This window comes from Lolium perenne, chromosome 4 (genome assembly GCF_019359855.2).
Source record: "Lolium perenne isolate Kyuss_39 chromosome 4, Kyuss_2.0, whole genome shotgun sequence".
Lineage (NCBI taxonomy): Eukaryota > Viridiplantae > Streptophyta > Magnoliopsida > Poales > Poaceae > Lolium > Lolium perenne.
In genome coordinates, this window is record NC_067247.2 from 142,456,854 (window position 1) to 142,480,847 (window position 23,994).

Here is a 23,994-nt window from a genome sequence, read left to right on the forward strand (position 1 = left end):
TGTGTTACCTTTTAAACAATACTTAGCCTAATTGAGATTTGAATTTCATTTTTATATGTGACCAAACAAATATCGGTGCAACACCTTACAGCGATTTGTTTGACATTACCCCATATAAAATTATATATATATCCTTGGTTCTTCTAAAGTACTTCAAGGATATTCTTACTGTCGTCCAATGATCATCACATGAATCATTCTGGTATATGCTCATAACATTTTAGAGCACAGGACATTTGATTGTGTACATATTATTTGTGATCCATAATCACTCATGTGGTTTTAGTCATTGAGTGTCAGATACACTCAAGTCTTGTTAAAACTTCACATGAAAAGAACACCTTCTTAATTTTTCTATATTGAACTACTTCAATATCAATTCTATGTACTTTGACTTAAACTTATTATGTGTTTCAATCTATCTTCATAGATCTTGACACTAAATATGTTTCTGTCCATATTCTTTCATTGAAGTTAATTCTCAATGAAACCTTTTATAATCAAGTATATAATTACATCATTTATAATCAACTATATGTCATCTACATAAAGTATTATAAATATGTCTCAGCGCTCCCACTTAATTTCTTGCAAAAGCAAGCATCTTCATCGTTTCTGATGAAATCCAAAACTCTTTGACTATTTCATCCGGTGAAGATTCCAACTCCGCGATACTCACTTTATCCAATTGAAGTTCGTATACCTATCTAGTATTCCACGGACTAGCAAAACAATTGGTTGTATCTTGTATACACCTTTAATACACACTTCTGTTAAGTAATGTATTTTGCCATCCTACTATCATATCTCATGAAAGAAATATGTAGCGATTACTAGAATAATCCGACTATAAGCATTGCTACGGAAGATCTAATCTTATCGTAGTCAACTATTTGAACTTTGTCGTAAATAACTTTTCGACAAGTCAAGCTTATTCAAGGATATTCCATCCAAGTCCATCAATTTTATAGATCCATTTAAAAAGTATTCATCTATCTTGGATTTCATGGCGTATAGCCATTCTAACGGAGTCAGGGCCCATCATAACTTCTTTGTATGTAGTTGGTTTATCATTGTTCAAAAAACAATCCTTTGTTCACAAATCATTTATTTGATCACAAAGTAAACCATACCTACAAGGTTCAATAAGTACTTCGATCTCCATGACTATAACATTTTGTAGACATGGGAGCCATGATCGTCGTGGCCGCTTCCGGAACCAATTCCGACGCTGCGCTACTCTGATCATTATGCTCAGGTTCATAAACCTTATCAAGTTCTATTGTCCTCCCACTCAAATACTTCGCTAAAAACAATTTCTTGGAAATAAGTAAGAAACATTGACAAACACTTTTGTCTTTGTCTCCATAGTGGAAAGAATTCCCAATCAATTCTGTAGGATAACCAACAAAGACATTCATCCGATTTTGGTTGTAAACTTATTTACTTTATGCTATGCATTCCAAAATTTAAGAAAGGACTATTAGGGTTCATACCCATGCCATAACTCGTATGGTGTCATTTCAACGGATCATGATGATGCTCTATTCAGTGTAAAATCGGTAGTCTCTAAAGCATAATCCACAAAAATATAATGGCATCAATATTTTATCTCATCATTTGCAACATCCCAAAATTTTCAAAATTTTGGAATGTAAAAATAAATAAATTTAGTGATTGAATTGTTTGTCTTTGTTGAAATTTCACATGGAATTAAAACTTTTTGAGTTTTATCTAAAAGCCTTTTTCCAAAATAAGTTTTCACAAAGTATTGTTTTCAAAGTATTTTCAAACCAAACCTATTTTTATTTTATGGTTTTGAAATCGTATAAGATTTTATTTTGAGACGAAAGATCCAAACCTTATTTTGAAATATCAATGCCCAAGTAGCCATATAAAGTGTTATATGCATAATAACATTTTTGTCAATTGGTTTTGACCAAAATTAATTTTATAAAGTCAATTTAGACATTTTGACTTCAATATCAAAATCCATGTTGAAATAAAACCTACGAAAGGTTTCATTTTCGGGACATATTTTAGTTACCCGATTTAATAAAATCCAAAGTATGTTTCCAGTTTTCCTAATATGTCATTAGGCCAAATGCATAAAAATATATCTCTGTATTTTTTTATTTTGGACTGAAAGAGTAATCCTTTGTGTTCCAAAATCATACTGGCACATTATAAATTTTACAAGGTTTATGTGAGTTATTTTGCTGACCTAAATCGATTTATACAAAAGATACCAGAGAAGAATTAAGAAGGAAAAGAAAACAGAACGACCGGCCGGGCCGGCCAAGCCGGAACCGCGCACGCGCGTACGCGCAAAGCTGAGCGGCCGACCGGCCAGGCAATAGCAGCTCCACTTCTATTCTCGTTCTTTCTTTTTTTTTTCTGCTGACGGTGGGACCCATCAAGCATCTTCAACCTCTGGCCGGGTTCCATCTCGCGTACGGAAACCATAGTGAACCAAAATCCACGAAAATCGCAACGAATTCGTGCCCCTTTTCCACGCATAATCGCCCTATAAATAACAATACATATCCTCTATATTTTGCCCCTAAAAAACCCTAATTTTAGCGCCGTCAGGCTGCCAAATTTGCTCGCCGGAGTTCCAAGCCGCCGCCACCATTGGAGCTCGATTCTGAGGCCTCCAAGAGTTCCTGCCTCCTCCTATTTCTTCTAATATGCACATCCTGCTTCGACGCCTCGTCTTGACGCTTTCCCCTCGACTGCAGACCACCGGAGATGCCACCCAACACCACCGGAGTTCGCCGGAGTTCCGACACCGTCCGCCGCCTTCAGCCGCCCATAACCACCACGTGGAACCTGGCTGAACTACGCCGAGAATTCGAACGTGACGGAAAGCGTCTGCTGCTTCACGTCCACGCCTTGACTGTGCCGGAGAACCACCAGAACGTCGTCGTCGTCCACCGCCCGAGCACACCACCACCAGCGCGATCGACATCCTCGAATGCTGCCACCGCTGTAAGGCCAGTATATACACTTTATTAGATTAGATTCAGTTTCATTCTAGGCTGTTAGACTAAATCTGGTGGTCCATGTTAAACTAATTCACTTAACCGGTTCACGCAGTACGATCAATCAGTTCGTGTTATCATCGTGAATGTACTAGCTCATCTCTAACTTTAAAATTCCATATTAAATGATCCATAACTTGGTTTTAGATGATTCTTCTTGCATTGAGTTTATAATTAAATTCTCTATGACTTTCCTGTAGAGAGATTTTCCATCCAATAAACTTTTCCGGACAACTTTTCGTACATCATCAAAATTTAATCGCGACATGTTTAATCTTGTAAAATTCATAACTAATGTTTGGAAACTCGGATTCTAACAAATAATATGTCGTTGAACTCACAAAAAAGAGGAGAACACAGTGGTGCAATAAAATTTGACTTTTAAACTGTTCTCGAATATTCAAATTTAAATATGTAAGTTTGAGTATTTTCTGCATGGTTCAAATTCTACAAATTTAAATCAAATGATTCCTCTTGCAAATGAAACTTATTGATGTCCCCTGTCCATTAACATCAGTGCCTAAAAATTGTAAAACAATTTGCAAGTATTCAAGTCTAAATATGAGAACTTGAGTAGTTTCGACATAACTTAAATTCTATAAATCCCTTTAAGATGATTCCTTTTGCAAACGAATTATATTAAAACTCTTCATCCAGTAGCACACATGCTTAGTTTGGTTGATTGTATTCACTTCACATGGTTTTAGATTTGAAGTCATATCCTTCTATGTGTCATACGACACAATCCATAAACCCTACTTGATCATATCCTTTCTTTTGAATATGTGTTACTCATCAATATCCATGGAAACCATTATCATAATTTATTTTTGTAAACATTGGTTTGAAGCTTAAACTCATAATTCATTTTTACCAAAGTGAACCATATGATCATACCCATCTACCAAAATCTTTTAGATATTTTCATCATGTCCGAGATCATATCTATCCTAATTATATTTTGTAGTTCACCATATTCAAACTACACATGAGTTATTTGAGTAAATTGTGAAAAATCTTATTTATAGATTTTCCGTGTGCAAATGTTGTGGAGACACTCTACACATGTGTTCAAACCTTGACATCCTTTAGAATCTTTGATCCACAACTTAAATACCATTCATGTCTATCCAATCTTATACCATTCGATCATATTTATTAAGCTTGGGCTATTCAAATTACAAGTGAGTCATTTAAATAATTAAATATACCATTAGTTCATACCCAAGTCTATGTGTGAATTTGTGCTACTTTGATAAGTGTTTTCGCACTATGTCAAGTTGCATTTTGAATTGCACTTGCGATGCTTGTGAGAGTTTCTAAAACACAAGCATCATTATAATTATCCATCCTTGAGTAGCAAACAACCATTGACCATAGGTTCTTATCAATCATTTTCCTTCTGAGAACTTGACTTAGATAATGATTTCCTTTCCAAGTGTTTGACTCATCCATTCAATGTCTCAAGTTCATATCTTGCAAGCCATACCCTGCCATACCTTCAATTTCCTAATTAACCATAAATTTAATGAAAACTAAAATACAATGAATGACAAATCTTTCTAATTGGTTGCCTTGCTTGATTTTGTTGTTGTTTGAATGTGTGTTTATGTTCTGTTACTTTTATGTATAGTTGTACGGAGAGATACACGTTTGATTGAGAGAAGAGCAGAATTCTTCAGATACCAAAAAGGCAAGTGTCACACACCGTTCTGTCCTATTATTTTTCTATGCACTTTGTAGTTATTTTCAGTAGCTATGTATGTATAGGAGTTGTTTCAAAAAAAAAATATTGCAATACCAATAAACCTATCTAGGATATCCATATGATTCCATGCCTTATTCCTTGTCGCCACCGTACTGTAGTATGCTTAGCGTTGCTATTGTAGATGTGTGGTTGGGATTTCATGATGTGATATGTAGTATTAGGAAAGTATGGTTTTATGTAATAAAACAACCTAAAATAATGAATCATCTGGGTGGAAGTGGTAATGCTTGGTTTATGTTGAGTGGTTGCACCGGGGTCATTTCTATGGCAGCACCGTGTGCATCACACTTGAGATTGGCCACCCAGGAACAAAGAGATTAGCCCGGTTCTCCTGTTTTAGTAGCTTCCAGTACAACCACATGCTATATGGGCTCTGGCTAGATTGAGTAGGTTGCGAGAACTCGACCCAATGTACAGAGGGTGGTAGGTGTTGGTAGGACGGAGAGCGTCCATTGTGGTTGAGGTATTGCTTCTGAAAGGTCTTGTCCTAGTCGATATCTGTCCATTGAGCAAATTGCGCATCATGGAAGAAGAATAGACTAGGTCATGTGGGGAATGTGTACAGCCTCTCGGGAGTGTCAAACTAAGTACTTAGCCGTGTCCCCGGTTATGGACATTATGAGCAACTAGAGTCTGGAACTGTTTGGAGGATCTCATCATTCCAATTTCTTAATAAAACTTGATGGGACAAACAATGGGTTAGGAGCATGCAGAGCTAGGTTGTCTTGTGTTTACATGGGCCTATGCTAGCATGTCCTTAGATGTTTAGGAGCATATGAAGCTAACTGTCTTGCGACGGCATGGGTTATGCTAATATGTTCCTAGACGATGATTTTTAAAGAATAAAATTGTTTATAAAAGATAGGGAAACTATTGCTTTTCGTAAAAGATGCTAAACTCCACCTGCCAAATGAGCACGTAGTTGATAGGCGCCATTTATATATCCACCAAATAGTGACATTTGCCAATACAATTCCAAATGTATTGACCCTGCGTGGCTGCAACGTTTTATGTTGCAGATATTTTGATGAACGAGTGAGGTTCGATGGTTAGGGTTACGAGTCTATACTCGACATGCTCGCCTGTGGCACATGAAGACGAAGGACTCCATGCTGATATTTTTTTGTTGTAAACTCTGATATAATGCTAGCTTCGGGCTATGCAATTTGTAATGTTACTTTGTACTTATTGGATCATGATGTAGTAAAGACCTTTGTTTCTTGGTATTACATCTTAAACTGTGTGTGCTAGCGATTGATCCAGGGACTAGCACAAATAAGCACAGAGATTCAACCCGTACCAGGTCGGATCGTTACATCATTGATCCAACAAGGTTTGGATACATCTCTCGGATACTCCATCATCATTATGATACTCCAAGAAACGTGAGTTGTAGAACAATTTCATAACTCTCTTAGATGTTCGCTAAAACTCGTAATTCAAATATTTCCTCCATGATCCAATCATAGATATTTGACTTTTCTATTACGATGATTTCCACTTCATGCTGAAATTTATTTGAATCCATTCAAATGTTTCAAACTTCTTCCTTATCGAATATATCCACATATATACTCAATTCATTGTTGGAAGTTTTCATGAAGTAGAAGAATCTCCCGCACACAACTATGCCCAGTGAACCTCATGCATCATCATGTATGTTTCCACTAAGTTAGTTGTCCGTTCAACTCTTGGCCTATGAACGGTATTTTAGTCATTCTCTTTAGAAAAGATTTGCAAGCGCCAAATGATTCAAAAATCAAATGACTCCAAAAATCCATTTGCATGGAGTTCCTTCATGCGCTCCTTTCTAACATGACCTAAAAGGCGGTTCCACAAATAAGTGTAATTCGAATCATTTGCCTTATGGCATTTTAGCGTCAGTATTATGTGTGTGTGTTTCACCATTAAGATTTATAATAACTTATCCATCGTACATGGAGTAATGCCATAATTTGAACAACTTATTGTTTTCATTTGACCAGAGCAAAATAACAATTATTAAGTTCTTTATTATAAATTCTAAGGGCTAGATAAAATGCCAACGATGAACATAATAACACTTTATTTTTGTTCCAGACGGCATTCCTATCATATTCCTTGTCAGTCACTTAGGCCATTGTATTCTTGTATTGTGTTGTTTTGTATGACACTTCATACCAACCAATATGGTACAAATACCCAAGAATTTCATTGTGTGACCAAACGAGGAATACATCCATAACATGTATATCATTTATATACACCTGAGCTAGACTTTCTAGTCTTTTCTTTCTTTCTGCCAAAAAATCTTTTGTTGTTTCTCTTTTAGCTTTCCTCATTCTCAGAAAACAATTCACCTTCAATAACTTCTAGGTTTGTTGGTCAAATACCAATAACCTTGAGGTTCTTACTTTGAAGTTGATCATCATATGACAAGTGTTCAGGATTTCACTATTAGTAACCTTGTAATATGATGAACAATTTCACTCATAATTTTATCCATTGTTTCATGATGACTTACCGAGACCATGTTTGTACATGCTAGGCTCGTTTAAATTTTAACCTCAGTATTCGTATGTGCAAATCTGACTTGCACCCGTTGCATGCACTCGTAGAATCTATAACACCCGATCATCACGAGATGCTTCGAAACAACGAGTCTTAGTAACGGTGCATACTAAGGACGATCATTTCATAGATATGCGAATATCTTTAGTGTCCAACTTAGTTGGAGGATTGGGACGCCGGGCGTCTTCAACCTTCGTACATTCCCATAAAACTTATGAGTTTATGTAGTCTCACTAGATTATATTCTATCATCTTGCAATAAGGTCTTAGATATCACATATATCTCATACCTTGCTTATTTCTGAAAACTAAATTTTCAGCTCCTTACTTTTTCAAACAGATTTGAACTTCAAGTTTCATGGAGACAAGATAACTTTAGGTACTAATTGAAATCATAGCTCTTTGAATCAACAATGTGAGGTTTACTAAAAGTTTGCAATAGACTTAAACAATTCTTGATTCTTGAACAATACGGTACCAGTCCGTAAAGTTTCTTGTCAGATTTTAACAGTATTTCTATCTCAATTACAAGACTAGCGCATGGTAGAAAAACGGATGCCAATGCTACAAATTTAATTCAAAATACTACTCAGACTATGTTTATGATAATTAGTTCATGTTTTAATCTAATTACTAATGAACTCCCACTTAATACAACATCCCTCATAGTTGTTAAGTGGTACACGATCCACATCCACTACACCAAAACCGATCATCACGTGAGATGATGTACCTTCAATGGTGAACATCAACATGTTGATCATATCATCCATATGACTTGTGTTCTACCTTTCGGTTTCCGTTGTCCCGAGGCCATGTCTGTACATGCTAGGCTCGTCAAGCAAACCCAAGTATTCTGCGTGTGCAAACATGGCTTACACCCGTTGTTTATGAACGTAGAATCTATCACATCCGATCATCACGAGATGCTTCGAAACGACGAACTGTTGCAACGGTGCATACAAGGGGAGAACACTTTATTATCTTGATATTAATGTGAGGGATCATCTTATAATGCTACCATCGCGTTCTAAGCAAAATAAGATGCATAAAGGATTAACATCACATGCAATTCATATGTGATATGATATGGCCCTTTTGTCTTTGCGCCTTCGATCTTCATCTCCAAAGCACGGACATGATCTCCATCATCAACGGGCATGATCTCCATCATCGTCGGCGTAGCGTCAAGGTCCATGGCGCCGTCTTCATGGTTGTTCACCTCATGTAGCAACTATTACAACTACTTTGAAATACTACTCAACATGAAATTTAAAGACAACCATAAGGCTCCTGCCGGTTGCCACAATACAATAATGATCATCTCATACATATTCATCATCACATTATGGCCATATCACATCACCAAACCCTGCAAAAACAAGTTAGACGTCTCTAATTTGGTTTGCATATTTTACGTGGTTTAGGGTTTTCGAGTGAGATCTAATCTACCTACGAACATGAACCACAAAGGTGATACTAGTGTTGTCAATAGAAGAGTAAATTGAATCTTCACTATAGTAGGAGAGACAGACACCCGCAAAGCCACTTATGCAATACAAGTTGCATGTCGAGCGTGGAGCAAATCTCATGAACGTGGTCATGTAAAGTTAGCCCGAGCCGCTTCATCCCACTATGCCACAAAGATGCAAAGTACTCAAACTAAAGACAACATAAGCATCAACGCCCACAAAACAATTGTGTTCTACTCGTGCAACCATCTATGCATAGACACGGTGATGACCCACAAGTATAGGGGATCGCGATAGTCTTCGAGGGAAGTAAAACCCAAATTTATTGATTCGACACAAGGGGAGGTAAAGAATACTTATAAGCCTTAACAACTGAGTTGTCAATTCAGCTGCACCTGGAAAAGCACTAGCAACAGGGGTGATGTGAAAGTAACGATAATATGAGAGCAGTAGTAAAAGTAACACAAAGCGATAATAGCAATATGAGAGCGATAGCACCGGAAAATAGTTGATACTACTTCCAATGACATAGAGAACGAGTATATAATGATGAGAGATGGACCGGGGTTCCCAGCGATCTACACTAGTGGTAACTCTCCAATAAGTGACAAGTGTTGGGTGAACAAATTACAGTTGGGCAATTGATAGGAATCAAAGCATTAAGATAGAACATCAAGATTATTAATCATGTAGGCATGTTTTCCAATTATAGTCGTACGTGCTCGCAATGAGAAACTTGCACAACATCTTTTGTCCTACCAGCCGGTGGCAGCCGGGCCTCAAGGGAAACTACTGGATATTAAGGTACTCCTTTTAATAGAGTACCGGAGCAAAGCATTAACACTCCGTGAAAACATGTGTCCCTCACATCACTACCATCCCCTCCGGTTGTCCCGATTTCTGTCACTTCGGGGCCATTGGTTCCGGACAGTGACATGTGCATACAACTTGTAGATACAATCTAAGCAACAATATAGAGCTCAAATCTAAGATCATGCCACTCGGGCCCTAGTGACAAGCATTAAGCATAACAAGATTGCAGCAACAATAACTTCACAAACTTTATAGATAGACTAATCATAACGTATCATCCATCGGATCCCAACAAACACAACACCGATTACATCAGATGAATCTCAATCATGTAAGGCATCTCATGAGACCATTGTATTGAAGTACATGGAGGAGAGAATACCGACTAGCTACTGCTAGAACCCGTAGTCCATGGGGGAACTACTCACGGAGCATGATGGAGGCGATGGCGTTGATGGAGATGGCTTCCAGGGGCACTTCCCCATCCCGGCAGGGTGCCGGGACAGAGACTTCTGTCCCCCGAATTGGAGTTTCGCGATGGCGGCGGCACCCCTGGAGTCTTTCTGGAGTTTCGTCAATTGGTACCATGTTTTTAGGTCGAAAGGGATTTTATAGGCGAAGAGGCGGCGCAGGGGGGCACCTGGGGGCGCCTCACCCTAGGCCGGCGCGGGCCCAGGCTTGGCCGTGCCGCCTTAGGGTGTGGTGGCCCTCTGGCCCCTCTCCGACTCTTCTTCGGTGTTCTGGAGCCTTCCGGGAAAAATAGGAGGTTTGGCGTTGATTTCGTCCAATTCCGAGAATATTGCCCGAACAACCTTTCTGGAACCAAAAACAGCAGAAAACAGGAACTGGTACTGTGGCATCTTGTTTATAGGTTAGTTCCGGAAAATGCATGAAATCATCATAAAGTGCAAGCAAAACATGTAAGTATTGTCATAAAACAAGCATGGAACGACAGAAATTATGGATACGTCGGGGGCGTATCAGCATCCCCAAGCTTAGTTCCTGCTCGTCCCGAGCAGGTAAACGATAAAAAGAATAATTTCTGTAGTGACATGCTACTTACATAACCTTGATCATACTATTACAAAGCATATGAAATGAATGAAGTGACTCAAGGCAATAATCTATAGTTGCTAACAAGTAGATAACATATAGCAAAACTTTTCATGAATAGTACTTTCAAGACAAGCATCAAAAGTATTGCACAAGAGTTAACTCATAAAGCAATAAATTCAAAGTAAAGGCATCGAAGCAACACAATGGAAGATATAAGTTTCAGCAGTTGCTTTCAACTTTCAACATGCATATCTCATGGATAATTGTCAACATAAAGTAATATGATGAATGCAAATAAGCAAGTATGTAAGAATCAATGCACAGTTAACACAAGTGTTTGCTTCTAAGGTGGAAGGAAGTAGGTAAACTGACTCAACATAAAGTAAAAGAATGGCCCTTCGCAGAGGGAAGCATTGATTGCTATATTTGTGCTAGAGCTTTGGTTTTGAAAACATAAAGAGAGCATAAAAGTAAAATTTTGAGAGGTGTTTGTTGTTGTCAACGAATGGTAGTGGGCACTCTAACCCCCTTGCCAGACAAACCTTCAAAGAGCGGCTCCCATTTTATTTTATTTTTGGGTGGCACTCCTTCTAACCTTTCTTTCACAAACCATGGCTAACCGAATCCTCGGGTGCCTGCCAACAATCTCATACCATGAAGGAGTGCCTTTTTATTTTAGTTTTATTATGATGATGAGTGTCTATTTAAGTTAATTAATTCGGGACTGGGAATCCCATTGCCAGCTCTTTTTGCAAAATTATTGGATAAGCGGATGAAGCCACTAGTCCATTAGTGAAAGTTGCCCAACAAGAATGAAAGATAAACACCACATACTTCCTCATGAGCTATAAAACATTAACACAAATTGAGAAGCATTTTGAATTGTTTAAAGGTAGCACTCAAGCAATTTACTTTGGAATGGCAGGAAATACCACATAGTAGGTAGGTATGGTGGACACAATTGGCATAGTGGTTGGCTCAAGGATTTTGGATGCATGAGAAGTATTCCCTCTCGATACAAGGCTTAGGCTAGCAAGGTTGTTCGAAGCAAACACAAGTATGAACCGGTACAGCAAGACTTACATAAGAAAATATTGCAAGCATTATAATACTCTACACTGTCTTCCTTGTTGCTCAAACACTTTTACCAGAAAATATCTAGACCTTAAGAGAGATCAATTATGCAAACCAATTTTAACAAGCTCTACAGTAGCTCTCCACTAATAGGTTTAAACTACATGCAAAAACTTATGATCTACTTGAGAGCTCAAAACAATTGCCAAGTGTCAAATTATCCAAGACATATGAGGCATTTTCTGTTTCCAACCAAATAATAGTAAGTGCTATAGCTTCCAACTTTTATCATTGAACATTAAAAGTAAAATGAAGAACAAGTGTTCATATGAAAAAGCGGAGCGTGTCTCTCTCCCAAACAAGGATTGCTAGGATCCGAATTTATTCAAACACAAACAAAAATAAAAGCACACAGACGCTCCAAGTAAAGCACATATGATGTGACCGAATAAAAATATAGTTTCAGGGGAGGAACCTGATAAGTTGATGAAGAAGGGGATGCCTTTGTAACATCCCAAGTTTCAACAATATTAAACAAGAAAGAGAAATTCCCCAAACCCAAAATTTGCAATTAACAAAAACTTTTTCTATGCATATAGTGCCACATATAGATATATGCATTTGAGTGATATTCTTTTGTGCAATTGCCATGATGAGTGTTAGTATGTTTAAACATTGCTATGTGAACACTAAGCAAGATCACTAAACCCTAATTTGAGGGGAATTAGAAAAAAGGGGAAAAACCCATTTCTCACTCACATACACTTTATGCAATTTGGCAAATCCTCAACCAAGGCCAAGATTGCTTGCTCCCTTGCTTCTAAAATACTTCAATGTGATAAACTAACACAATTGCACCCTTGAACCAAGAATCAAATGCAAAGAAATCAAAAATCTCACATACATATGATAATGGTCACTTGACCCAAAAATATTTTCTTCACCTCTTTACCCCCCTGGTTTTCTCAATTCTTGAACTAAACTTGGTCAACCAAAACCATGTCATCCAAGACCATGTCAAGGTGAGCAACTTTGATGTTGACCATCATGGCTAGAGTTGACTAGGTTGACCAGAATAAAAGTGACAAGAGGGGATGCTGAAATAAAGAGAAGATTATGTCACTTTTGCCATTTTGCAAAACAATTCCAAATTGAGTGCCACCACCACCAATACATCACATGATTTATATAAATGAGATTCACCAAAAAGAATTTCAAAATTCAAAAGAAAAGTTCTTGCGGCCATTGTGTCGAACATGTGGCAGGCATCTTTTCCAATTTGAGCTACACACTATTATCCACCGGTTTCTTCCCTAAACCCCTTTAATTCTTGATCATCACACTCTCTTACAACCCCTGCTTCACCCTAGTACAAGCTCTGGTCGATTAAAGTGAGAGGAGAGGAGAAAGAAACCCTAGACTAAGGCACACCGTGGCCATGCCGGCCACCTTTGGCATCTCCACCACTAGCCACCATTTCAACCCATGCCCTTGTCCTGGAGCCTCTCTGACACTCAAGGAATCGAATGGTACAAGCCCCTGCAACGCCACGGCTCGGCATTGGCCGGAACGCCCGCGTCCAGAACCTTGCCAGCACGCGCCCGTGCACGCGGTGAGCGCGCACTGGCAGCGCCAGGACGCCGTGCACTCGATCGCCACCGTCCTCGCCCTGCATCCCTACCGCGGCGTTGAGCAGCTACTCCTCGCCCTCTACACGCTAGACGAGCGCCCGTGCCTGCCCTGCACCGTCGCCGTCGTCCTCGACCAAATGATGCCGCGCGCCCAGTGACAGACTTTGCAAAAGCTCGAGCAATCCCGTCGCACTTTCTCTGCGCCAGCTAGCCGTTGAGCATCGCCAGGACGACGCCTACACGCTGCCGTCCTCGCCTTGCCCTTTCGACCACCGTAGACGCCGCGCCATGGACGCCCCTTCGCAGCACCCCGCGGCATCCTCCATCCACTATAAATAGGGGAGCTCTGAGCTCCATTTCTTCACACAACTTGCTCCCCTCCCTTCTCAGAACAAGCTCCCCACCTCAATTTAGCACCACCTCGCCGGAGCAGAAGCAATCGGGAGCTGAGGTCCGCCGGAGCCCGCGGAAGCTCTGCTTCGATTGGCGCTTCCCCGAGCGCCGCCGCTGCTCCCAGGGCTTCCCCATCTACTACACCTTCTCCGCGCCTACTGCCCGACCCCTGCACCGGCCTGGTACGCCCTCCGACCCCCTAGGCTCGCCGCCAGGGAGCCCGCTGCTCGTCGGAGAAGACGACGTTCACACGCCGTTGGATCCTAGTCTAATCCTACGGCCTAACGCGCGCGTACCGATTCGGCGTTTAAAGAGGCGCCGACAGGTGGCCCCCACCTTGTCAGCGCGGCCCGAGCGCACCAGATGCGTGTTGGGCTGCGAAGTGGGTTTTTAAACCGTTTCGGCCCAGTAACGCTTCCCGCCTAAGCCCAAGAATTCAAATTTGGTTTAATCTTATTCAAATTTGCTCTGCTGAAGGTTTAGTGAATTTTGAATAGTTTGAATTCTGCCAAACCAAATTTAGCAAACTTTATACCGTTGGAAAGCCCATGAATTTATCTATCCAATGCCACTGGCCCCATCTCCTTTTTCATTGTAGATTTAATTTGACAAAAAAGACAAGACAGGGACTTTTGAACATTCAAACTTTATTTAAAATTCAACCAGAATAGATTTTGAAGTAATTCCAATTCTAGTAAATCACAAATGATGTCCTCAAATTGATTATGCAATAACATAGCCCTGTTGTTTGTATGATCATGGACTAGATCAAATAGAATGGCTATGTAGTCATTTCTAGAGCTTTTTAAATTGGAATTCAAACTCAACCCTAATATGAGAGTTACCTCACATTTAAATTTTGATCCTAAGTACTAATAACCAGGGGGAATGACTTAGGCTAATGAACCCTTGAGAATTATTACTTAGAGATTTTAATTCATTAAAATGTTAAGTTTTAAAACTATGTGAAGTGTAGCACTTCAATTAAATTGAACTCACATATAATAGATATGAAATGTTGACTTTGAGTCAACCTATATTTCATACCTTATTATTATATGAAGAGATTAAATCTTAGTAAGAGGTAATGAAAAGAAATGAATTCTTTTAAAGACCTACATACCAAATTTAAGAAATAGGAATAATGAGAGGAAATTAATGTCTTTCAAATAAAGACTAATCAAATAATCCACCATGCCATGTTTGATTGATACTAGGACTAGTGTGTGAACCCTTTTGAGTGTTTCTAGTATAGTATGTGAGCATGGTTTAGTATTTATACCTCGTATTCGTATATAGATGCTAGTAACGAGGAATACCAAGAGGAGGAGGGCTACTCTCAGGAAGAAGAAGAGAACTTCGATAACTACCCAGCTCAAGGCAAGCTAACCCTTGCTAAACACAAGTGCTTAGCTCTACAAGAGCAAAGGCACCATCACACTTTACTTTTATGTATTACCTATCCCATGTTTTTACTTACATTTACTTTTGCTTATTTATTTCAAAGTACTTTTTGATTTATGATTCACTTGGTCTAGAGTAGAACAATACTTGGAATAGATTAGCACAACTCAAAGCTAGATAGCACCCCTCATATAGTTGCTAGTGCTAATCAATTTAAAATTGACTACTCTAGATGGGAACCTGGTGAAGTGAAATGACTTTGAAAGAAAGTAAAGTGGAGGTGGATTTGAACAAGAGAAGATGGTGATTTTTGATAAAATAGATGATTGAGTTTGAATGCGATACCCTTCCAATTATACAAGTACCCCCACAATACCTGATTATGGGTAGGGCTTAACTAGGCACTTGTGTATTTTAGTATGGGTTTCCTCTTAACAAACATCATAGGGGTTACGCTGCGGCTGCCTCCGTTACGTGTGGATTGATGTTGAAATGAGGTGAATGTACGGCCCAAGCCATGTGCAATTCCCGGGTTAACCGCGGTTTCCACCGGGAGGCCAAGCTCATGGGGAGAGGTGCCCATACTAGCATATATAAGTGAAAGATTTCGATTGATGATCCGCGTACTGTGTTACGATGATTCGGGGTTATCCTCGACGGATGAAATCAAAAGTTGTGGCACAAGAGTACAACCTCTGCAGAGTGTTAAACCTATTCGAATAGCCGTGTCCACGGTTACGGACGATTGGAAAGGCCATACTATCTCCGTTATCATTAAAATGTTTTGATTCTAGAAATGAATGGGGGATTGAAAGGTGACATTTTGGTGAACCCTAATGAGTTGTGGGAATGACACTAATGTTCCCACTTGAGTTAGTCTAGCACATGATATAGGCTTTTACCAAAGATTTATGAAACTAAAACTTGGCTTTATGCAAATAAACCTAGAGCTTAGCACCCCCTTACACTTAATGAGTATTTTATCTTAGAGTTAGTTTGCGAGTACTTTAAAAGTACTCATGGCTTTGCCCTGGCTATTCAAATGCCAGACTATGAAGGAGAGCACCAGTATCAGGATGACGGACAACAGGACGTCTACGATAACTAGGATCGTCTTCTAAACGTCAAGCGTTGCCTGTGGAATAGATCGTCCACTACTACTTCGCTTCCGCTACTATTTGTGATGTTGAGCAATATATTCGTGTAATATTGGATCATGTGATCTATGGTTGTAAGACAATATGTGTTGTAATAAATGATGACTCTATGCTACTTACTATTATGTCTCGCAAAAACATTATTCCTGGGATTGCGATGTACGGCATAATAGGCATCTGGACTTAAAAATCCGGGTGTTGACAAGTTGGTATCAGAGCCATTGTTTGACCTTAGGAGACCCTAGTTAGAATGGACGCTCAAAAACTTAGATTCAAATTCCATGATTTGACTAGTTAGGAAAACCTTATTCACCTTCTTACCTTGAAGAGTCTTTTACAAACTTTAAATTCATGCCCTTCTTCTAAGTCAATTAAAATTTGGAACACTTGCACTTATCTAACTTAATCATCTCATCTCTCTACAGATGGATCACGTCGTGGACGCGCAGCCCTTTCTCCAGACTGAGTTCTATCAGTTGGGGAACGGTGGAGAGATCATCTTCGAGAGGGACCTCTTCTCCCTCTCAGAGTTTCTCGGGCGCCCACCACCGGAAGTCTTTGGCGGAATGCTGAATGACCAACCCGGTGGTCAACTTCAGTGGGTGATCATGGTGGACCTTCGTGGAAGGTTCACGCTCCCAATGAGCGCAAGGATCCAGTTCTCCTTCAGGGAGAACAACTGGGCGGATGGTCTCGCAAGGGGACTTCAGGAAGGACTCGCACGTCTGTGCGGGCAAAACTTCATGGACTTCACGGACAGTCGCTTTGTGCACTATGCAAGGCACAACTCCCTCGGAGTGCCAATGAACCTGCCGTCGCACCCGCAACTTCGCCACCATGTTGATCATCTTGACTTCATGCTGAGCGAGACCCGCATCGACCTCGACAACTCCCGCGTATACGCCAACCACACTCACATCCAGTTGGCGCAGCAGGCGGACACCATCAGGGTGATCGCCGGAGAACGCAGGGCACTCCGCCGTGCCAACCAGAAGAAGGATCACGCCATCAACCGCCTGAAGGCCAGGATCGCCACTCTGAAGGCGACAATCGCTGCCCAAGCTGAGCAGATCCAGGAGCTGGAAGGCGAAGGTGAAGGAGAGAACATACAGGGGGACGGCTACTCCTACGTCAGCAACGACGACGACTATGAGGAGGAGGAAGACGACGACCTGGAGTTCCACCCTTACGAGGATGGCCACGAGCACCTCGATGCCGGGGTAGACAATGTCTACCCTATCAACGTCGATGGCGAGTAGTCCCGTCGAAGCACTTGCGTCCCGTGTTATGTATTGGTCCTTTGTACCCGCCCCATGTATCGTAGTTTGTGGAAAGGGTTCTTAAAACCCTCCTGAACATTTGGCTTGTAATATGTGCTACCTCCATGACTATGTTTGTGTGTGTGTAATATTATTATTATTATGAATCAAGTTTTAAGTTGAAAATTTATCCCAAAATGAGCCATAGACATTTCCCTCTTATCTCATTATCCATATCCCTGTTCAGATGGCACCTCCAACTCGCAACATGACTCAGGAGGCGATGATGCAGATGTTGCAACAGATGTTGGCTGATAGAGAAGTTGAGAGGGCTGAAAGACAAGCCAACCTAGCTGCACTTCAACAACTTGCTCAGGGCAACCAAGGCCACGGAAACCACGACCACCCAGGGTCAAAGCTGAAAAACTTCCAGAATACTAACCCACCTGTGTTCAGCAAGACAGAGGAACCCCTCGATGCTGATGATTGGCTCCAGACTATGGAGAACAATCTCGAGGTTGCCGGAGTGGAGGACAACGAGAAGGTGTTGTTCGCCACCCACTATCTGGCTGGACCTGCACGTGCCTGGTGGACAAGTACCTGCGCCTTACATGCGGGGAACCTGATGACTTCGGAAGACTTCAAACTCAAGTTTAGCAAGTATCATGTGCCCCCGGGTTTGATTAAGAAGATGAGGGATGAGTTCAGGGAACTGAAGCAAGGCAGAATGACCGTGGTAGAATACCGCGACAAGTTCCTCACCTTGTCAAGGTACGCCCCGGATGAGACGGACACCGTCGAGAAGAGAAAGGAGAGGTTTCTGAATGGACGGCATGATGAGATGCAGACTGTACTGATCAATATCCCCTTTGCTGACTTAGAAGCCCTCGTTGACTACGCCATTCAGATGGAGGGGAAGATACACCAAGCCAATGAGAACCGCAAGCGCCGTATGATGAACCAGAGTGGGCCCAGCAACAACCACAAGTATCGCCCCAACTCAGGTGGAGGGTTCGCCCCAAGAAACAACAAGCCCCCGATGCAGAATCCACGTCTGAGTTATCAGAACCGGAGTGGAGGAAACCCCAGATCAGGAGGACACAACAACTACAACAACAACAACAACTTCAACCGCGCTCCACCTCGCGCCCCCAACAATAACTCCAACACGGCTCCAAGGACTGGGAGCAACGCTGTTCCCATCACCCCCAAGGACAAGTCCACCTACAACTGCTACGAGTGCGGAGTAGCTGGGCACTTCTCCTATGAGTGCCCCAAGAAGCTCGCCAAGACTGCCGCCAACACCTCGGGCCCTGCGCAGCAGCAGCGTCGCGTCACCACCAACAAGAAGTTCGCCCCCAACAACCCGAACAACCGCAACGGCCGCCTCTACCACATGAATGCAGAAGAAGCTCAGGAAGCCCCAGACGTTGTGCTGGGTATGTTCTCTGTTAACTCAATACCCGCAAGAGTGCTGTTTGATTCTGGAGCATCGCATTCATTCATTACCGAAGATTTTGCATGCACTAGTAAGATTCAACCCATCAGTTTGAAGCATGTCATGATAGTTCAAATACCTGGATCAACAACTAAAGCTAGAAAAATTTGCAAAGATGTGCCAATCAGAATACATGAAATAGAATTCTATGCAAATTTGATTGTTCTGGGAGCCAAAGGTTTGGAAGTAGTCCTGGGAATGGACTGGATGGCGAAACATCATGGACTGATTGATTGTGCCAAGAAGGCCATCACCATGACTAGTAGCACCGGAATAGTAGTCGAACACATATCTGAAAAGATGCCCCGAAAGTTCACTTGTAACCAAAGCCTAGCCAAACCCACCTTGGATCAGATCAGGGTCGTTTGTCGATATCCTGATGTGTTTCCGGATGATCTACCCGGTATGCCCCCAGATCGGGATATCGAGTTTATCATCGAGTTAATCCCCGGAACCGGACCTATAGCCCAGAGAGCCTACAGCATGAACCCGGCTGAGTTAGTGGAACTGAAGAAGCAACTGGATGATATGCTATTCAAAGGTCTGATTCAACCAAGTGCGTCACCTTGGAGATCGCCAGTTTTGTTTGTGGATAAAAAGGACGGTGCCACTCGTTTGGTTACGGACTATCGTAAGCTTAACGACGTCACCATTAAGAACAAGTATCAGCTGCCCAAGATAGAAGATCTGTTTGACCAGCTGACCGGAGCCCAAGTATTCTCAAAGATTGATCTGCGGACAGGATACCATCAGTTGAAGATTCGTGCCACCGATATCCCCAAAACTGCCTTCACCACCAGATATGGATTGTATGAGTACAATGTCATGTCATTTGGATTGACCAATGCCCCCGCTTACTTCATGAATCTCATGAATAAGATCTTTATGAACTTCCTGGACAAGTTTGTGGTTGTCTTCATCGATGACATCCTCATATACTCCAAGTCCGAGGAAGAACATGAGCAACATTTGGAAGTGGTCCTAGATACCCTTCGGGAACATCAGTTGTATGCCAAGTTCAGCAAGTGTGAGTTCTGGTTGAAAGAAGTAGGATTCTTGGGTCATATCTTGTCAGCCGGAGGAATTGCCGTTGACCCCGCAAAGATCAAGACTGTTGAAGAATGGAAAGCCCCAACTACCTGCATCAAGTCCGTGCATTTCTCGGATTGGCGGGATATTACCGCCGATTCGTTGAAGGATTCTCGAGCATAGCAAGACCGATGACCCAATTGTTGAAGAAGGACCGGAAGTTCGAATGGACCGACAAGTGCGAAGAGAGTTTTCAACAGCTCAAGTTAAGACTGACAACAGCCCCAATACTGGTTATGCCGGACATTACCAAGCCATTTGATGTGTACTGTGACGCCTCCAAGATTGGTCTTGGATGTGTGCTGATGCAAGAAGGCAAAGTGATATCTTACCTTTCAAGACAGCTGAAGCAGCATGAACAGAACTATCCAACCCATGACTTAGAGCTAGCAGCGGTGGTGTTAGCACTGAAAGTATGGCGTCATTACCTCATGGGTAATCGATGCGAGGTTTACTCGGATCACAAGAGCCTGAAGTATATCTTCACGCAGAAGGAGCTGAATATGAGACAGCGCAGATGGATAGAGTTAATCAAGGATTACGACATGGAAATCCACTATCACCCCGGCAAGGCCAATGTGGTAGCAGATGCTCTGAGTAGACTGCCGTGTCAGTTGAACTCCATGTTAGCAATTGAGCAACCTAGCCTGTTTGAAGAGTTTGAACAGTTTAGGCTTGAACTAGTTAGCGAAGGATACCTCGCCAGCATTGAACTCCAACCCACCCTGATTAGTCAGATCAAGGAAGCTCAGAAAGGAAATGCTAGCATTGACGGAATCAAGAACCAGATAGCCGCCAGAAAGGCACCAGGATTCACCGTAGATGAAGAAGGAGTGCTATGGTATAACAAGCGCCTTTGCGTGCCGTCAGACTCAGAATTGAAGCAAGTTATTCTGAAAGAAGCTCACGACACCCTGTACTCCATTCACCCCGGAGGAACCAAGATGTACCAGGATTTGAAAGAACAATTCTGGTGGCATGGAATGAAGAGAGAAATTGGAAGCTACATCGCCAAGTGTGACATCTGTCAAAGAGTCAAAGCAGAACACCAACGCCCCGCAGGACTGTTGCAACCCCTACAGATTCCCGAATGGAAGTGGGATTCCGTAGGAATGGACTTCATCACCGGACTGCCCAAATCTAGTAAAGGAAATGATTCCATCTGGGTAGTGGTCGACAGACTGACCAAGGTCGCCCACTTCATCCCCATCAAGACAACCTATCAAGGACCGAGACTCGCAGATCTATATATCTCAAGGATAGTTAGCCTGCACGGAACCCCGAAGTCAATAGTATCCGACAGAGGATCCCAATTCACCTCCAGATTCTGGCAGAAAGTACATGAAGGACTCGGAACTCGTCTGAATTTCAGCACCGCCTATCACCCGCAGACAGATGGACAGACTGAAAGAGTCAACCAGATACTGGAAGATATGTTGAGAGCATGTGTGCTAGAGTATGGATCTAAGTGGGAAGACTGCTTACCGTACGCAGAATTCTCGTACAACAACAGCTACCAAGCCAGCTTGCAGATGGCCCCCTTCGAAGCACTGTACGGAAGGAAGTGCCGTACCCCTCTGAATTGGTCGGAAGTAGGAGAGAGTCAAATCTTTGGACCAGATATTCTCCGAGAAGCCGAAGAGAAGGTTCACAAGATCCGCGAGTACCTCAGGACAGCCCAATCAAGACAGAAGAGCTACGCCGACAAGAGACGCCGAGAGATGACCTTCGAGATCGGAGATTTCGTGTATCTCAAAGTGTCCCCTCTTAAAGGAATGCAGAGATTTCAGCTTAGAGGAAAGCTCGCACCCCGATATGTCGGACCTTTCAAGGTCCTGAGTCGCCGAGGAGAAGTATCCTATCAGCTGGAGTTACCGGAAGAAATGTCAGCGGTGCACAATGTGTTTCACATCTCGCTACTCCGGAAGTGTTTAGAAGTGCCTGAGAAGACCGAAGTTTTCAAGAACATCGACCATCGAGCTGTGGATATCAACTCAGATCTGACATACCGCGAAATACCTATTCACATCCTGGAAGAAGCTTTCAGAACCACCCGTACCCGAAGTATCAAGTTTCTGAAGATCCAATGGAGTAATCACACCGAAGAAGAAGCCACTTGGGAGAGAGAAGACTTTATGCGGACTGAGTACCCAGATCTCTTTAGTACCTAGTTTTCTCAGATCTCGGGACGAGATCTTTTGTAAGGGGGAAGGGTTTGTAACATCCCAAGTTTCAACAATATTAAACAAGAAAGAGAAATTCCCCAAACCCAAAATTTGCAATTAACAAAAACTTTTTCTATGCATATAGTGCCACATATAGATATATGCATTTGAGTGATATTCTTTTGTGCAATTGCCATGATGAGTGTTAGTATGTTTAAACATTGCTATGTGAACACTAAGCAAGATCACTAAACCCTAATTTGAGGGGAATTAGAAAAAAGGGGAAAAACCCATTTCTCACTCACATACACTTTATGCAATTTGGCAAATCCTCAACCAAGGCCAAGATTGCTTGCTCCCTTGCTTCTAAAATACTTCAATGTGATAAACTAACACAATTGCACCCTTGAACCAAGAATCAAATGCAAAGAAATCAAAAATCTCACATACATATGATAATGGTCACTTGACCCAAAAATATTTTCTTCACCTCTTTACCCCCCTGGTTTTCTCAATTCTTGAACTAAACTTGGTCAACCAAAACCATGTCATCCAAGACCATGTCAAGGTGAGCAACTTTGATGTTGACCATCATGGCTAGAGTTGACTAGGTTGACCAGAATAAAAGTGACAAGAGGGGATGCTGAAATAAAGAGAAGATTATGTCACTTTTGCCATTTTGCAAAACAATTCCAAATTGAGTGCCACCACCACCAATACATCACATGATTTATATAAATGAGATTCACCAAAAAGAATTTCAAAATTCAACAGAAAAGTTCTTGCGGCCATTGTGTCGAACAGGTGGCAGGCATCTTTTCCAATTTGAGCTACACACTATTATCCACATGTTTCTTCCCTAAACCCCTTTAATTCTTGATCATCACACTCTCTTACAACCCCTGCTTCACCCTAGTACAAGCTCTGGTCGATTAAAGTGAGAGGAGAGGAGAAAGAAACCCTAGACTAAGGCACACCGTGGCCATGCCGGCCACCTTTGGCATCTCCACCACTAGCCACCATTTCAACCCATGCCCTTGTCCTGGAGCCTCTCTGACACTCAAGGAATCGAATGGTACAAGCCCCTGCAACGCCACGGCTCGGCATTGGCCGGAACGCCCGCGTCCAGAACCTTGCCAGCACGCGCCCGTGCACGCAGTGAGCGCGCACTGGCAGCGCCAGGACGCCGTGCACTCGATCGCCACCGTCCTCGCCCTGCATCCCTACCGCGGCGTTGAGCAGCTACTCCTCGCCCTCTACACGCTAGACGAGCGCCCGTGCCTGCCCTGCACCGTCGCCGTCGTCCTCGACCAAATGATGCCGCGCGCCAAGGATGACTTTGCAAAAGCTCGAGCAATCCCGTCGCACTTTCTCTGCGCCAGCTAGCCGTTGAGCATCGCCAGGACGATGCCTACACGCTGCCGTCCTCGCCTTGCCCTTTCGACCACCGTAGACGCCGCGCCATGGACGCCCCTTCGCAGCACCCCGCGGCATCCTCCATCCACTATAAATAGGGGAGCTCTGAGCTCCATTTCTTCACACAACTTGCTCCCCTCCCTTCTCTGAACAAGCTCCCCACCTCAATTTAGCACCACCTCGCCGGAGCAGAAGCAATCGGGAG

At 42.2% G+C, this 23,994-nt stretch overlaps 1 long non-coding RNA gene across 1 annotated transcript; it reads left to right on the top strand.

The window, feature by feature from the left end:
• Positions 1-2,644: 2,644 nt before the first annotated feature.
• On the top strand, positions 2,645-6,123 carry LOC139830927 (uncharacterized). Its single transcript, XR_011744448.1, has 3 exons — positions 2,645-2,991; positions 4,678-4,737; positions 5,832-6,123. It is a non-coding gene; the product is annotated as an uncharacterized lncRNA (long non-coding RNA).
• The last annotated feature ends 17,871 nt before the right edge of the window (positions 6,124-23,994 follow it).